Below are 18,166 nucleotides of genomic sequence, written 5' to 3'. Positions count from 1 at the left end.
AGAGCTGTTAATCTCAAATATTCATAATAAAAAAAAAATTAAAACGTTTCGTGAACTCAAACCCTAAACTCGGTCTAAATCTAAACTCATTCATTCTTTCTCCAATTGCTGCCATCCGAACAGCTGGTAATGATTATCATCGAGCATGGGGAAGAGAGAGAAGCGAAACGCCAAACTCAATCTCGAAGAAGAAGATGAAGCAGAACCTAGTGGCTCTGCCAAGCTGTCGAATTCCTTCTTGGTACTGAGCAACGACGATGACGACGACGAAGCGACGAACAAAGATTAGAGCTTGAAGATCGTCAAGAAGGTGCTGTTGATGCACACCGCCAAGTTGGTTCCCGACACCGCTGCCGACGACGACGGCGACGCCAGCATTTTGAATGGAACTCAGGGAGCAATTTATGGCGGTGGCAATGGATCTTCTTCATCTGTATTGGAAGGGGAGGTGGTTGAATCTCCCAGTGGCAGTGGCAGAAAAGTAGTTGTTCCTTTTGGGAGTAATAAGAAAATTGTTAAGAAGAAGAAGAAGAAGATTAAGAAGATGGAAGTTCAAGACCAATCCGTGAGTTTTTTTAAAATATCTGAGGCTTTGTTTGTTTTGCCCAATTTTACTTCAACCCTAGCTGTTAATTTTTGCCAACTTTAGGTGAAGAAGAAACATGTTGAACTGTAGTTGATTGTAATTATGCTTTATATATTTATATTTTGTGCCTAAAACTTAGGAATAGTTTTTTTAGGTTCACTACATTATGTTCCCAATTAAATTCAAACACATAGCTGCATTGAATTTAAAAAAATGCTAAAATCACAGACTATTTTACAAATTTTTTTACAAAATACCGATGCGGTGAATGGTGGTTATTGGTAAGAAAAAAGTGATGATAATGGTAGACTTAGATGAGAACCAATAAGAATTTGTCAGATCCATAGCTTGTAAAAATATAGTAAAATAGTTTGTGGCTATAGCATTACTCATGAATTTAATATATTTTAAAATTTTGATACTTCTATATTGGATATACAGATATAAGTTTCCCCATTTCAACAATTGAGTAAAAATGGACTTTTGGCTTACTTGGTGGGTTATGAGAATTTTTGTATATGACTGTTTTGGAAACTTATATTGCCTTAGGTTGTTGTTGTGAACGATAAAGAGGAGGAGGAGACAGTGGAAGCCTCAAATATGGTTGAGCCTGTTGAAATAACCAACAACATTGTGTTTCGGAAGCTTCTTGTGAGTTCAAATATTTGCTCTCAAATGCCAATTTTGAAAATACAATTCCTATTGAAAGGCTTAGTTTGATATCTCTATGATTTCCATTCTCTCAGCGAGGGCCAAGGTATTTTGATCCCCCAAATAGCGGTTGGGGAGCGTGCTTTAATTGTGGTGAAGAAGTTCATACAGTGGCAAACGGTACAACAACTAAGCAGAAGAAACCTTGCTTTGTTTGTGGGAGTTTGGAGCACAATGCCAAGCAATGCTCAAACGTTTGTTGAATGAATATTGGATTTTTATTATTATTTATTGTAGGACTTATTTCCTGTGCTACTTATTTCCTCTCAAAAAAGAAAGGTCTTGCATCCTATGGAATCCCACATCACCTAGGGAAGCACAGGAGAATGTGTTTATAAGGAATGACTTCCTTTTAATGTGAAGATGCTTTTTTCCCCACTGCTGTGTGCTTTGGGGGAGAACAAAATCCTGAGGGGTATGAGGCCCCAAAGCGGACAATATCTACACAGTTGGAGCGGGGTCGTTACAAAAGGTAGTGACCCAAAAATGGGAGGTCTTGCATTCCATGAAATCTCACATCACCTAAGGAAGCACATGAGAATGTGTTTATAAGGAATGACCTCCCTTCAATGTGTAGAGGCTTTTTCCCCAGCGCAACTTGGGAAAGAATAATACTGTGAGGGGTATGGGTTCCAAAGCAAACAATATTTACACAGTTGGGGCAGGGTTGTTACAGATGTTATCAGAGCCATGCCCTAATCGGAAGTGTAGGCCCCACACGCAAGGACGCGTGTGCCCGTAAGGGGGGTGGATTTTAGTGACCCAAAAAGGGGGCATCGCCTAGAAAAACACATGAGAATGTGTTTATAAGGAATGACCTCCTGTTAGGAACCCGGTGGTTCCTAATGGGGATTGATGCGAATTATAGGGGAATTGATGGGAATTATAGGTAAATTGACTTAATTCGAGGTAGTCACCCTCCATAGAAAAAGAGAGAGATTAAGAGAGAGAGAGAGAGAGATATACTAAAGCACTAAGAACTTGGTTTATACTTTCATTGATATTTATATTGGATTACAATCATGTATTTATAGGAGGCTACCTCTAATCTCATTGGCCCACATGGCCTCATCCTATTGGTTCTATTATTCCCCATGTGCATTAATAATTCCAACATGTGCTAAATGTGATTAACATGCCTCATCCTATTGGTTCTATTCTTCCCCATGTGCATTAATAATTCCAACATGTGCTAAATGTGATTAACATGTTTAGAATTGTAACTAACTAACTAAATCTCAATACACCAATTATTATCTATATGCTTATAGCATTCCTAACATTTCACTCCCCTTGAAAACACCTTGCCCACAAGGTGTTGTTGTGAAATAGCATCTTCATCAAAGGAGATCTTCCAATGGACCAATACCGTAGTGACATTTTGATCACCATATTCATGCATTTCTCTTTGAAAAGTGATCCCGTGCATATGAAGGTTTCTTCTTCGTAGATCTTCAAAATTTGCTCGAATTCTTGAGCCTTCAATGGTTCTTCAATCTTCAAGGTCTCATTAGTTCTCTCAACCTTGAAATGTTCTTGTATCCTCAAGACCTCATTCGATTCTAGAACCATTAAAATTGTTGGCACTTGTATCTTGGATTCTTGGATCACCGACACTTGGATTGCCACTTCTTGAATCATAGACTCTTGAATGGAAGCCTCCATTGGTGCATCAAGAATGGGTTCTTGGAACTTGATTTGTTCTTCAACTTTCATTGATGTAAAAAAAAAAAAAAAAAACTTTTTGTACCATCAATTCATTGGGAGCATTACCAGTTATGCATTGATGAATTGCTCTTTGCTCTTAACTTCTTATCTATAGTTTGAGTTAGATGAAAAAGATGTTTGTTTACAAGGTTAATCACATAAATCCATCAAAATTTGTTTAAAGTACTATTGGACTATTAGTTAGTTAATTAATTTTATTATTGAAATTTTATTAATTGACCCGACAATGACCATGATCGGTGTTACATCAACAACATCACTCAAATCCACTCTAAGCATGGGTTTGGTTTCAAATTAAAAAAACCAGCTTATTTTAGTATCCAACTTATTTTTGCTATTATTCATGGGCCCCACTGTATTTTTCGGTACTATTTATGAGTCTTACTGTACTCTGTCAACTAACTTTTACATTTATTTACATTAATTTTGGCAAAAGGTTTTCAGTTTCTATAAAATAAGTGGATTCCAAACAGACCCTAAATCATACCTAAAAAAAATTCATTTACTTGCACTTTATACCCCCCAACAATGAAAACTTGCAATGATCATTTCAGTTGTAAAAAAGAAAAAAAAAATAATTATAATAAAGTTGTGAATAGCACCCCCTTTATTAAAATTTTATTAATTGCCTCGATAATGACCTTGATTGGTGTTACATCAACATCACTCAAATCCATCCTAAATCATGCCTAGAAAAAACCATTTGCTTGTGCCTTATATCCCCAGAACTTGCATTATTTCAATTGTTATTAAAATTTTATTAATTGCCTCGATAATGACCTTGATTGGTGTTACATCAACAACATCACTCAAATCCATCCTAAATCATGCCTAGAAAAATCCATTTGCTTGTGCTTTATATCCCCAAATGATGAAAACTTGCATTATTTCAATTGTTAAAAAAAAAAAAAAATTGTGAATAGCACCCCATTATTAATATTTTATTAATTGCCCTGATAATAACCTTGATTTGTGTTACATCAACATCACTCAAATCACCCCATTATTAAAATTTTATTAATTGCCCCGAAAATAACCTTGATTTGTGTTACATAAACATCACTCAAATCACCTCATTATTAAAATTTTATTAATTACCTCGATAATGACCTTGATCAATATTACATCAATAACATCACTCAAATCCACCATTAATCATACCTAAAAAAAATCCATTTACTTGAACTTTATATCCCCAAATGATGAAAACTTGCAATGCTCATTCCAATTGTAAAAATTTAAAAAAAAAAAAAAAAAAAATAGAAGTTGTAAATAGCACCTCATTGTCCATTTGATTGTTAAATTATCGGTCACATAAGTTATACATGAGTTTCATCCAATTATATAACAAGAATGACAATTTCATCTTCAAATTTACTTAAATGCCCCTCCCCTCTTAATTGCTTTCATCTATTCGATTGAAAACTACAACTGAAATCCCTAAAATTAGTTGTCATTTTTTTTTTTTTTTTTTTTGGGATAGAAAGTAGAGAGGAAATTTGTTTTCATAATTTTCATTTTTTGGTCCCCAAAAAAAAAAAAAAAGGGTTAGGTGCAACATATTACCTATTATCATAGATGAGGCCTTATCTCTTTTTAACCCTATCATAGTCTAACGTAATAATAAAATAAATAAATAAAAATACCTTGAAAATTATGGAGTTATTGTTTAATGTGGGTATATGACTTGAGTTACTAAAAAAAAAAAAAAAGAAGATAAAATCTATTCTATATATATATATATATAATAGGTGAAGTAGAAAGAAACTCAAATTACAATTTCAAATTAGAACTCTAATTTTGTGTTACGTGTCTACATCTATGTGGTTATTAGTTTATAACTAGTCGCTAACCCGTACGCTGCACGGAATATATTTCACTTTGCTTAAAATAAAATTTAAAATGAAAAAACATCATAACTTATCAAAATAAACACAAAATATACAATATTCATTGCAAAATGTTATTTGAGAATAAAATTACCATCAAAATGATATAAAGAAAAATTTCATGTCCAAACAACTTATTAAGGTGGAATTTGGTTATTACTAAGATCCTATATGTAATTTACCAGAAAGATATCATGTCAGTTTTGATCTTCATTCTCTTTTTGCATATTAGTTACTACTTTTAACTTTTATGTAAAATTTTGCTTTAACTCAATTGTTATCTTGAGATAAATCTATAGTTATCTCATCTTTACTACTGGTACTCATCCCATGTCTATCGCTATTGTAATCGTAAAACATAAAATCATACCTATTGAAGATGAAATTCAAAGTAGTTCATCTGGCATTACACCAACAACATTCGAGGCAAAATCCTTCCTGTGAAGGGAGAAAAAAAAAATCAATCAACCATGAAAACAAAGATTCATAAACTGAAGAAGCTCAAGATAATTTTAGAACTTGTCAAGATATATAACCACATACCAAAAATTTTAAGAACCAAAAGGGGATTATCATAAGAAATAGATGTGCCTTAGTTTGTATATGAATTTAATTTGTGGAAAATTATAGCCACATACCAAAAGATTTAAGAACTAAAGGGGGATTATCATAAGAAATAATTGTGCTTCAAAATTTGTAGAGATTTATTGGAAATTCGACGGTGATTTATGAATAGCACACTTGATTATCAAAAGCAAATTCCTAACTTCAAATTAAAGGGTTGCATGTTCTCTAACTCAAATTCCTATATCACAACTGCAAATAATAATTATATAAAATTGATACAAACCATGCACAGACAATCAATAGGCTATGTTGCTGGTCTTTAGCACTAAGATTTGAATCACATCATAAGCATAACTGCATAATACATAATTAGATGTCAAGGCTTTTTAGGGCTTCACATATACTTCTTTAGGATCCTCTACAACGCTTGTAGCAATGCAAAAGTTAAAAATAAAAAATAAAAATAAAAAGTTGTAGAGATTGCAACCAGAGAAGAGAGAGTACCGAGTTTTTGTTGGGTTTTATGTTTCCGACTATAATTCTCAATAAAAGCGTATAAAAGCGTGAGAGGAGTGGCTAGGTTTTGTGACCATATAGTTTCAGTCAGATGAAACTTTATATTTTTAAATCAGATTTAATTTTTTTTTTTTTTAACTTTAGGATTAAGGAAAAAAAAAAGAGAGAGAGAGAGAGACTCCTGTTAGGACTCTCTCATTATTTAGTTTAAAAAATTAAATTTTTTTATAAATTAAAATGATGATGTGGAAAATTGTGGGAGTTTTAAAAGTTTCAGTTTTATATATATATATATATATATATATTATCCTTCCAATTGTTCAATTAGAATTTGAAATTGAAGTTGAATTTTACTCCATGTGGCTAAAGGTATGTGGGACCATTCTCATTCAAACCGCTTCTGTGTATTGGGTCAAGTGAATTAGTGTACTAATTAAGTTTTTTCTTGATTTTGCAGTTAAGCGTAAAAACCAAAGAGGCTATTTTTAAGTGCGAAGCTTAGAACCAAGTAAGCAGCACAGTGAAATCAAATCAGAGCTGTTAATCTCAAATATTCATAATAAAAAAAAATTAAAATGTTTCGCAAACTTAAACCCTAAACTCAGTCTAAATCTAAATTCATTCATTCTTTCTCCAATTGCTGCCGTCCGAACAGCTGGTAATGATTATCATCAAGCATGGGGAAGAGAGAGAAGCGAAAAGCCAAACTCAATCTCGAAGAAGAAGACGAAGCAGAACCTAGTGGCTCTGCCAAGCTGTCGAATTCCTTCTTGGTACTGAGCAATGACGATGACGACGACGAAGCGGCGAACAAAGATTTGAGCTTGAAGATCGTCAAGAAGGTGCTGTTGATGCACACCGCCAAGTTGGTTCCCGACACCGCTGCCGACGACAACGGCGACGCCGGCATTTTGAATGGAACTCAGGGAGCAATTTATGGCGGTGGCAATGGATCTTCTTCATCTGTATTGGAAGGGGAGGTGGTTGAATCTCCCAGTGGTAGTGGCAAAAAAGTAGTTGTTCCTTTTGGGAGTAATAAGAAAATTGTTAAGAAGAAGAAGAAGATTAAGAAGATGGAAGTTCAAGACCAATCTGTGAGTTTTTTTAAAATATCTGAGGCTTTGTTTGTTTCGCCCAATTTTACTTCAACCCTAGCTGTTAATTTTTGCCAACTTTAGGTGAAGAAGAAACATGTTGAACTGTAGTTGATTGTAATTATGCTTTATATATTTATATTTTGTGCCTAAAACTTAGGAATAGTTTTTTTAGGTTCACTACATTATGTTCCCAATTAAATTCAAACACATAGCTGCATTGAATTTAGAAAAATGCTAAAATCACAAACTATTTTACAAATTTTTTTACAAAATACTGATGCGGTGAATGGTGGTTATTGGTAAGAAAAAAGTGATGATAATGGTAGACTTAGATGAGAACCAATAAGAATTTGCCAGATCCATAGTTTGTAAAAATATAGTAAAATAGTTTGTGACTATAGCATTACTCATGAATTTAATATATTTTAAAATTTTGATATTTCTATATTGGATATGCAGATATAAGTTTCCCCATTTCAACAATTGAGTAAAAATGGACTTTTGGCTTACTTGGTGGGTCATGAGAATTTTTGTATATGGTTGTTTTGGAAACTTATATTGCCTTAGGTTGTTGTTGTGAACGATAAAGAGGAGGAGGAGACAGTGGAAGCCTCAAATATGGTTGAGCCTGTTGAAATAACCAACAACATTGTGTTTCGGAAGCTTCTTGTGAGTTCAAATATTTGCTCTCAAATGCCAATTTTGAAAATACAATTCCTATTGAAAGGCTTAGTTTGGTATCTCTATGATTTCCATTCTCTCAGCAGGGGCCAAGGTATTTTGATCCCCTAGATAGCGGTTGGGGAGCGTGCTTTAATTGTGGTGAAGAAGTTCATACAGTGGCAAACTGTACAACAGCTAAGCAAAAGAAACCTTGCTTTGTTTGTGGGAGTTTGGAGCACAATGCAGAGCAATGCTCAAACGTTTGTTGAATGAATATTGGATTTTTATTATTATTTATTGTAGGACTTATTTCCTGTGCTACTTATTTCCTCCCAAAAAAGGGTGGTCTTGCATTCTATGGAATCCCACATCACCTAGGGAAGCACAGGAGAATGTGTTTATAAGGAATGACTTTCCTTTAATGTGAAGATGCATTTTTCCTCACTGCTGTGTGCTTTGGGAAAGAACAAAATCGTGAGGGGTATGAGGCCCCAAAGCGGACAATATCTACACAGTTGGGGCGGAGTCGTTACAGAAGGAATTAGAGCCATGCCCTAGCCAGAAGTGTGGGCCCCACACATGAGAACGCGTGTCCCCGTAAGGGGAGTGGATTGTAGTGATCCAAAAAGGGGAGGTCTTGCATTCCATAGAATCCCACATCACCTAGGGAAGCACATGAGAATGTGTTTATAAGGAATGACCTTCCTTCAATGTGTAGATGATTTTTCCCCAGCGCAACTTGGGAAAGAATAATACTGTGAGGGGTATGGGTCCCAAAGCAAACAATATTTACACAGTTGGGGCAGGGTCGTTACAGATGTTATCAGAGCCATGCCTTAACCGAAAGTGTGGGCCCCACACGCAAAGATGCGTGAGCCCGTAAGGGAGTGGATTTTAGTGACCCAAAAAGGGGGGTCTTGCATTCCATAGAATCCCACATCGCCTAGAGAAACACATGAGAATGTGTTTATAAAAAATGACCTCCCTTCAATGTGCAGAGGCCTTTTCTCTCACTGTTGTGTGCTTTGGGAGAAAACAAAATCGTAAGGGGTATGAGGCCCCAAAGCGGACAATATCTACACAGTTGGGGCGGGGTCATTACAGATGGTATTAGAGTCATGCCCTAGCCAGAAGTGTGGGCCCTACATACGAGGACGCGTGTGCTCGTAAGGGGGGTGGATTGTAGTGACCCAAAAAAGAGGGTCTTGTATTCTATGAAATCCCATATCGCCTAGGGAAGTACATGAGAATGTGTTTGTAAGGAATGACTTTCCTTTAATGTGAAGAGGCATTTTTCCCCACTGCTGTGTGCTTTGGGGGAGAAGAAAATCGTGAAGGGTATGAGACCCCAAAGCGAATAATATCTACATAGTTGGGGCAGGGTCGTTACATCATATGTGTGTGCACCCACCCTTTGGTGTTAATTCTTGAGTTTTTATTGAGAATTTTGCTTTGCAACCCAATGAAGAGAAAAAGAAGGCAGTGGCTGATTTTCTATAGATGAGTAAAGGAATTCTCAGGGATGTGCTTTAGCAATACAACATTTTGAATAAAAAGAAGGGGTCACACATTACGTTTTACTTGCTCATTTATTATATTTGTCATTTGCTCTGTTAAGTCTGACTAATTAATTCTTGCAATATTTAAAATACCTTGAACTACTCAAATGTATTTTTTGATTGAGATCTATGGAGAAGTACCAACAGTAGATTTCACAATAGTAACTTTTTGTAATACAGTTTCTAGAATTTCGAAGGCCACTATTTTATGAGCTTATGATTTACAAATGCTATAATGAAATGCAAGAATAACCTACTAGGGAAAGCTTACAACAAACCGACACATTATCGACATAAACGTGCTAGAATTATAATCTTAACGTCAATGTTTGTGACTAGACTAGCACATGAGATACCTAATACATCAATTAAACAATTCTGCACATTAAGCAGGTTAAAGACTATTAGTATAATAGCAGTGTTGTTAATAGAATCGAATTTTGTTGCTCCAAATTGATTTTCTTGCCAATTATACATGCACAGTCCACCAATATTACAGAAGAAAGTAGCCTCTGTGATGCCTAGAAGGTGGAAACACTGTATTATTGTTCTAAATTCCTAATATAGACATTGGTTAAATCAAATATTCAATAATTACTTGAGTTTTATTTGACTTGGTTTTTGTTAATTTTTGTATTGCCCAGGCTTTTAGGCTCAGTTTATTGGAAGGGGTTTTTTTTTTTTTTTTTTTTTTTTTTTTTTTTTTTTTTTTTTTTTTTTTTTTTTTTTTTTTTTTTTTTTAAAAAAAAAAAAAAAAAAAAAAAAAAAAAAAAAAAAAATGTTGTTGTTGTTAGCTTTGCTTTTTTTTTTTTATTCATTTGTTTTTATTGTCTATGTCTTAGTGTCTTGGATTTGAGTACTTATAGATGATTTACTTTTATTTATTTATTTATTTTATGAATAGATGATTACATAATAAAGGGTGGAAAGTTTCATGAATTCCATAACTTGGGTGTGCGTATAATCTAATATATGTCTTTCTGTAATTTTGAAGTAAAGCCTAATAAATTTGAGGAACCTTTCTATAATTAATCTTGATTACATAATGTATGATATCCTACCCACAAAGAAAAGTGTGGCATCAATGTACCATATAACTTAATGTTTTGGTTATCATTTTTTTTTTTTCAAAATTTGGTTATTATACATAGAAAGTAAAGAAAGGAAATTTGTTTCCATAATTTTCATTTTTTGGTCCCAAGGAGAGTCGGAAGGGATAGATTTAAATTGGTGATCATGAGACATTAGTCCCAAACAATTGTGTTACTTCTCAATTGCTTCTTTAATTATCATATAGTACTATATAATAAAAGTCTATTATCAAAAATTATAAACTTAAATCTCAAACAGCAACCTATATTTTCTTTCTTAAAAAAAACCTCACATCTTGACTTCTACTCAAACTAAAAGTCTATTATCAATATTTTAAGAACAACTAATTAGTTAATTAATTTTATACATTTAAATTTCAACAAATTTAAATTCTATTCAAACTAAAAATCTATTATCAAAATTTTCTAAACTTAAATATTTCAACAAATTTAAATTCTATTAAAACTAAAAGTTTATTATAAAATTTTTTAAAAGTTAGTCTTAAAAGCTGTGGTTGCGCCAAGTGGCTTATTTGTTATGATATATTTCCCCAAATTAAGGGGTAATATTTAACAACTGTTTCACTTTCATTTAGGTAAAACTTTATCATTTAAATTTCAAAAAATTTAAATCCTATTCAAACTAAAAGTCTATTATAAAAAATTCTAAATTTAAATCCCAAACAACAACCCATTATTTTTTTCCTATGGACAACCACTAATGATGGGATACTCACCATTTATAATCTTGTCAAGAGAGGTTGGTTTCTGGTCAATAGGTGTTGTTTATGCTTCTGTGATGGGGAATCAGTGGATATTTTTTTCCTATGGACAACCACTAATGACAGGATACTCACCATTTACAATCTTGTCAAGAGAGGTCGGTTTCTAGTCAATAGGTGTTGTTTATGCTACTGTGATGGGGAGTCAATGGATCACCTCCTTCTTCATTGTAAGTTTTCTCATGCCTTATGGAGCGAAACTCCTGCAGTGTTTGGGATCCAATGGATAATGCCAAGGTCAATCAACTATTTTTTCTTTATGTGGAAAAACTGGTTTGGAAGGCATCGTTCGACCATTTGGAATATGGTCTTGGCATGTTTAATGTGGTTAATTTGGCAGGAACGCAATACTTGCACTTTTGAAGACAATGAGAGAACATTAGATCATCTAAAATCACTCCTTTTTGGTACTCTATTTCTTTGGGCTCGTATTTGGGGGTGTACGAATTGTATTTCTTTATCTGGTTTTTTTAGCCTCTAGTTCCTTTAGTTCTTGATTTTTTTGTATCTATTTCTTGTTCAGAGTGTTCACTATCGTGAGCATGATGTTCAATTTTTTCAATATAAAGTCTTATTACCTATCATAAAAAAGGTCTTCCAGATTCACAAATATATTACAGCAGATATATTTCTCTCTTAAGTGAGTAGAAAACACAAGTTAGTGTGAATTTTTAATGCATAAATTATAAATCAAACGGTATATAAACTCTATGAAACAGGAGTACATCTGTCAATCATATTCAAGCTGAAATTCCAGAGTTTCTTCGCCAGCTCAGAATAATTAGCTTGTGGGCTTGCTTCAACTTTGTTACTATCTGCAAAATAGTGGCCACTAACCCCTTTAACTTGTGGATGCAATGCCACATAGCATGTTGTTGCTGCCCCCTATACCAAATCATATCAACCATAAGGAGAACCTCACATCATAATTCAAGCATTAATCCACCCATCCTGGTTGAATTTGCATGTGTGTAACAGATTAATTGCAAAGGACAGAAAATTTTGATTGTAACATTCACCTTTTGGTTGAAATCAAAGTATTTAACTTCACAATAAAACAGGGAAAAAAATCCAACTGCAATACAACGACTTTTCTTATATTTGTAAAGTACAAAATTACCTGTTGAACATTTTTAATCATATATTTACCAAGAAGACCAATCAGACCTGCACCAAACCGAAATGAGAAACCATCAAGTGACAAACTCAAACAACTTTCGTTAAATGATGCAAAAGAAGAAAAAGTGTTGTGCATTTAATTATAGCATAGATTCTACAAAGGATTAATATCAAGCTTAGGTGAATTTTCGTCTGAGATGGATTAAATTATGGTGTTTTTGCAATTTGTAATCTTGTGTTTTAAAAAAAAAATATTGTTTCACCCTAGTTATGTTTTCCATTTATCCCTTGCACAATCAACCCAAAATTGTGAGCAAAAAGAATACTATACATGCATATAGAGATTATTTGTCAAAATGTAGAAAAAGCCTGAATATGAAGCGACACACATATCTTTAGGTGAATTTTCATTTAGCCTTCATTGTATTTTCTAATTTTACAGCACTTTATTTTAATCTTCTTCAAACATTTCCCAGCATTTCATACACCTCAAAAAAAGCTACTTCAAAAGCATTATGTGACCAGAAATTCCACTTATGCATTTGGGCATCATTATTTAGAATTTGATATGGGGACTTTGGCCTTTGTAAAGATGAGATCAGATCCATAGTTGAGGATGGTTTTGCCAATTTAACACTTCAATTTTTTGGCAAATTTATCATTTTCCATTAAGGTAGTTCTAAATCCTGTACAGGAGTAATACAGAAAATGAAACCATGGAGACATATTAGATGTACCTAACATTAACAGTCGAAATCCCTGAATCAATGCAACTAGTATGTACTTTTGTATGACATAATTTTTCCAACCGATGAGCTGTTGTTTTAAAGAAACCAGAGGAATATATATCTCTTTCATGTGAAAACTATAAGTTTATAAAGCATCATAAACGGAAAAGCAATTACCACTGACAAAGCTTTGATGATGGAAAAGATCAGTAGCAACTGCTCCAGGATGCACTGAATTTGCAGTTATCTCTGCCTCATTTTCCTGTTAGGAGAAACATGATAGCAAATTACAGTTGTAGCGTGAACTACCATTTTCCTGCTTTGTACTGTATCAGTATTTACCATTACAACTTAACTATGAGCTTTATTGATACTGATTTGTGTGACAAGTGATAGGGACAAAAAGGTCCACATATCCCGTCAAGCCAACTTTCATGTTGCCAGTTTCAGCCACATTTGGAAAGTGCATTAGAGGAAGTATATTCTCTTATCATCCCTCTTTATTTTTTTCAATAACAAAATTTCCAGTTTCCCACTATTGCTTATGAGCAGAGGTAATCCCAAAAATTACAGTATGAAAGTGATAGGGATCTTTGGGCGTTATACAATGTTATCGTTTATCTGATATTTTTATATTATTAGAATATATTGTTCCAGATTGACTGATATCCATGAACAAGGAATACCTTTAGCCGTCTAGAAAGTTCATTAGCATGCAGAATATTAGCAAGCTTTGATTGACCATATGCAGATAAACCGTTATATATGTAGATAAACAAAGCTGGCTTGATTAATATTTTCTGAAAAAAGAGACTAAGAATAAAAACCTTACAAGTTACAACTGACTCCAATCCGTATGTCTTCATAATAAGCTCAAATGGTTCATATAAAGAAACACAGAGCATACTCACAAAATTGACCTATTTATCTCTTGAAATGGAAACACCAAGCCTCTCCCCCTTCTTCTTTATATATATTTTTACTTCATATGGGAGACTGTAAAAGGAAGTCCCCCCAACCACCACACACCCCCCCCCCCCAACCCCCCGCGGGAATCTCAATAAATTAAAAGAAGTCTGAAGTTCATCACTTCTTTTGCCTGATTCATTGGCCACAGGCTGAGTGGAGGGGTGGCTTCTTGACATTATTTTGCCAAGTTTACCAGTTACCCTCTTGGGAGAAATGCATACTAGATGTGAAGTCTGCAAATAGTTGACAGACTACTTCTCAACCACAATGGCACACAACTCAAACTTAGCATTCTGACAAAAGGGAAAACAATATCCTAAAAGTATATCCAGGATGCCCTCAGAATAGTTGCAGTGTTACCCTGATGGATCATTGATTTTGTCAAACCGAATCCCTTCATGATATGAAAATTGGTGACGGCGTGAAGAGACATTCACAATCCTTCCTTCTCTGCCAGATTCAAGTGTTGTTTTTTTTCATTTTCTCCAACAATAGATTTGTCAAAAGAAAATGACCTGCAAAAAATACAGTCTATCTTGTATTCGCTTTAGAGTAACATTTTACGGATCCAATTATCCTAGTTGATTTTTTTTCCCTATTTTTTTTCATTCCTTGTCATTGAGAAAACAAAAAGAGACGGAATGAAAGGAAATAGATGATATGCAATTCAGCTGTATCATTACATTTGAAACCATCTCAGGGAACTGTCAAAAAAGCCTCTAGCATTTCTGAATCAAGTTTCAGAAGGAAGCACTGAAAGTTAAATACTTTTTCAGTCTTAAACGATCACCAGTGATGGTTGAAAGTCCAAATAAATTCCATCTCAGTAGCACAGGATGAAAGCTACCACTTAATTAATGTATTTAATTTCACACAAAATATTGCATAAGAGAATGAAACATACCTAGGTGGTTTGTTGCAAATTGTAGTTCGATGTTATCTTTGGAAAGCATGAATGGGGTTGCCATGACTCCTGCATTGTTACTTACAAGGAAAACAAATCACTGATAATTTTATGCAATTTGAACATTTATTTCATACAAAAAATGGATTGATATTTAATAAGTAATAATAAGCAAGCTGGAGACAATATATATGTGCATATGCATATATAACATGTATATGAGCATACACATAAACATTCATGAATGTGTAGACAGAAAGAGAGAAGGAAGTGGTAATTAGTAAGCAAAAACTTTACACATACTCCACACACTAATTAGCTTGTTCACTATCCTATGCAAATTAAGCCCAACCCTGAGATCTAACCTCAGTCTCGGCAGAAGCCAAGCTCAAGCAGCATCAGGTTTGGTATCAGCAGGTTGCTAACAGTTGAAGAAGGTTTTCAGCAGATCTTGTTATACTAAACAAAATAAAGGACAAAACTCCTGGTAAAGGTTAATATGCACTATGGAATCTGTTAGGAATTATAATGAAAGGTAAAAGAGTTGGAAAGTGACATAATAATTAATGTTAATGATATATAAATTATAATCACCATTCTCAAAGAAAACATGTAAGAGAAATGATTACACCAGACTTGCACGCATGAGTACTAACATGCATTTGTCCTCAAATCTAAGATCATTAACTAGATTTTATTCTCTAAATGAGTAACAGATCTTTTTGTATGGTCAACAGATAAACTTGTCAGTAGGTTTAGATGTTTTACAAAAAGAAAATTTGTTTGAGCTAACAGTCTCAACTATGATGATACCAACACCGACTAGGCTTTAACAGAAATAGCTGAATCCAGATATAGCTTGACCTCTATCCAAGCTCAACAGGGATTCTACCAATCCAAGCATGACATGCAGTAATTGGAATAAACTGTCTACACTCCACATATATTCACACACACACACACACACAAAATACAGAGATCAATTCTGATATATAACTACGTAAAAACAGATTTAAAAAGAGGATGTAAATTACAATACATTGCAGCTGATCCTATTTCCATTCATCTTACATGAGAATGCTTAGTGGAAGACCCGAGGAATTGAATTCTTCTGCAAATTTTCTTACTGATGCCATCGAACTTAGATCCAACTCCATAGCATCAATTTTAGTAGTGGGGTTTCCTTTGACCATTGCTTCCTTGACCTCCCTACCAGCTGTCATATTCCTAACACCCATAGCTACATGGACACCACGCAAGGCAAGAACACGTGCAGTTTCAGTGCCAACACCACTTGATCCTCCTGCAAAGACAGGACCACAAAATGACAAAGTGACGTATCACAAATGCTCATAAAAAAGCAATGCCCATCTGGCTAACTGTTACTTCAATGGGCTTCGCTCACTAGCCATAATATGCATCATATGCCCTTTATATGAAGATACAGAAGCTAGACATCTTATCACGCAATTGTCAATTGAAACGGCGCAATGCAATAAAGATCCATGATGTATAAAGCCACAAATATGTGTGTGTGTGTGTGTGTTACCAAAATGCCAAGGGGTGGAACCCAAGTACATCTGTAGAATACAAATGGGATTACCCAAATAAATAAGGAGTCTATGCTCAAGGAACAACTGTTATCAAAATTGTTGTTTGAATTGCTAATACACTGGCATACTGCCTTCTACTAATCTAAATTGATAACATGTTAGAGTATATGTTCAATGAAGTAAATTTAGAACATGAACACACACACACACACACAACATAAATATTTTCTCAAATCCAGATTTTGGGGGGCTTGCCATGTTCACCACAACTATTCCCATGTCTGGACACCAAAACTGTGTCCATGACCAAAACACATATAATATGAGCATACATAAGAGTAAGCATGGCACAAACTCTCTTGAGCATCACACATATTCATGAAATTTGCTGTTGAATCTAACCAAGAAATCATATTGATCATCAAGCTTAGCTAATATCAGGAGCTGTGAATAAATTAATGACACTCACACAAACAGAAATAACTTTAACAATGCACTGAAAAATTAAATAAATAAATAAAAATAAAGAGTCTACAAGAACCTCAACAACGCACTGAAAAACGAAAACTTTAAACAAAACCCACTTTTTTTTTTTTTTGGACTTATTATTGTTGTTTCCTTTTTCTGCTAAGATGAAAAGATGACCTGTGACAATGGCAGTGAGACCAGTCCCATCAATCCCTTCTGTAACTTCCTCAGCTGTAGTAGAAGCTGAAAACCCAGATGGCCCTTTTCTGTTAAACAACAAAACTGTGTCCATGACCAAAACACATATAATATGAGCATACATAAGAGTAAGCATGGCACAAACTCTCTTGAGCATCACACATATTCATGAAATTTGCTGTTGAATCTAACCAAGAAATCATATTGATCATCAAGCTTAGCTAATATCAGGAGCTGTGAATAAATTAATGACACTCACACAAACAGAAATAACTTTAACAATGCACTGAAAAATTAAATAAATAAATAAAAATAAAGAGTCTACAAGAACCTCAACAACGCACTGAAAAACGAAAACTTTAAACAAAACCCACTTTTTTTTTTTTTTGGACTTATTATTGTTGTTTCCTTTTTCTGCTAAGATGAAAAGATGACCTGTGACAATGGCAGTGAGACCAGTCCCATCAATCCCTTCTGTAACTTCCTCAGCTGTAGTAGAAGCTGAAAACCCAGATGGCCCTTTTCTGTTAAACAACCACATCTCTCTGTCTCTCTCTCTCTCTCTCTCTCTCTGCAAAGTAACCGATTATATTTTGTTTTATTTTCGTGGGGAAATACTCAAATGCAAATTTTTTTTTTTTTTTTTCTATAACCACACAAAATAAATAAAATAATTGACAAAACTTACATAGCTAATGGTGAATAAAAAAGTAATATTAGTGAAAGGCTCAAATGAGAATTGGGACAAATTTAACATATCAATAGAGGTTAAAAATGTTGTCAAATTTTTTTTGTGTATATAGTATATAGCATTGCTCTTTTGTTTGGGTATCTACCCAGGTCTTGTATTGTCACACTCACATGTAAGACCAAATAATTTAATTAAATTTTGATTTAAGTTTATTCTTTATTATTTAAAGTTTCAAGTTATTTTGATTTTAACATTTTTAATTTTCAAATTTTTCGTTTTAATTATGCATATTTGATTCTATTTTTATTTTAGTCGTGTTGTCCATTTCATTAGTAATTTGACCGTTC

The 18,166-nt window shown here is 33.9% G+C and overlaps 1 protein-coding gene and 1 pseudogene across 3 annotated transcripts in view; both read right to left on the bottom strand.

The window, feature by feature from the left end:
- The window catches only part of LOC111998939 (short-chain dehydrogenase TIC 32, chloroplastic), a 46,719-nt gene that overhangs the window by 19,786 nt on the left and 8,767 nt on the right, over positions 1–18,166 (bottom strand). The window lies entirely within an intron of this gene.
- On the bottom strand, positions 11,792–17,669 carry LOC111998948 (short-chain dehydrogenase TIC 32, chloroplastic-like; annotated as a pseudogene).

This window comes from Quercus suber, unplaced genomic scaffold, assembly GCF_002906115.3.
Source record: "Quercus suber isolate HL8 unplaced genomic scaffold, Cork oak 2.0 scaffold_5, whole genome shotgun sequence".
Classification (NCBI taxonomy): domain Eukaryota; kingdom Viridiplantae; phylum Streptophyta; class Magnoliopsida; order Fagales; family Fagaceae; genus Quercus; species Quercus suber.
Note: the sequence above shows the minus strand (reverse complement) of the source record. Positions and strands in the feature narration are given on the sequence as shown.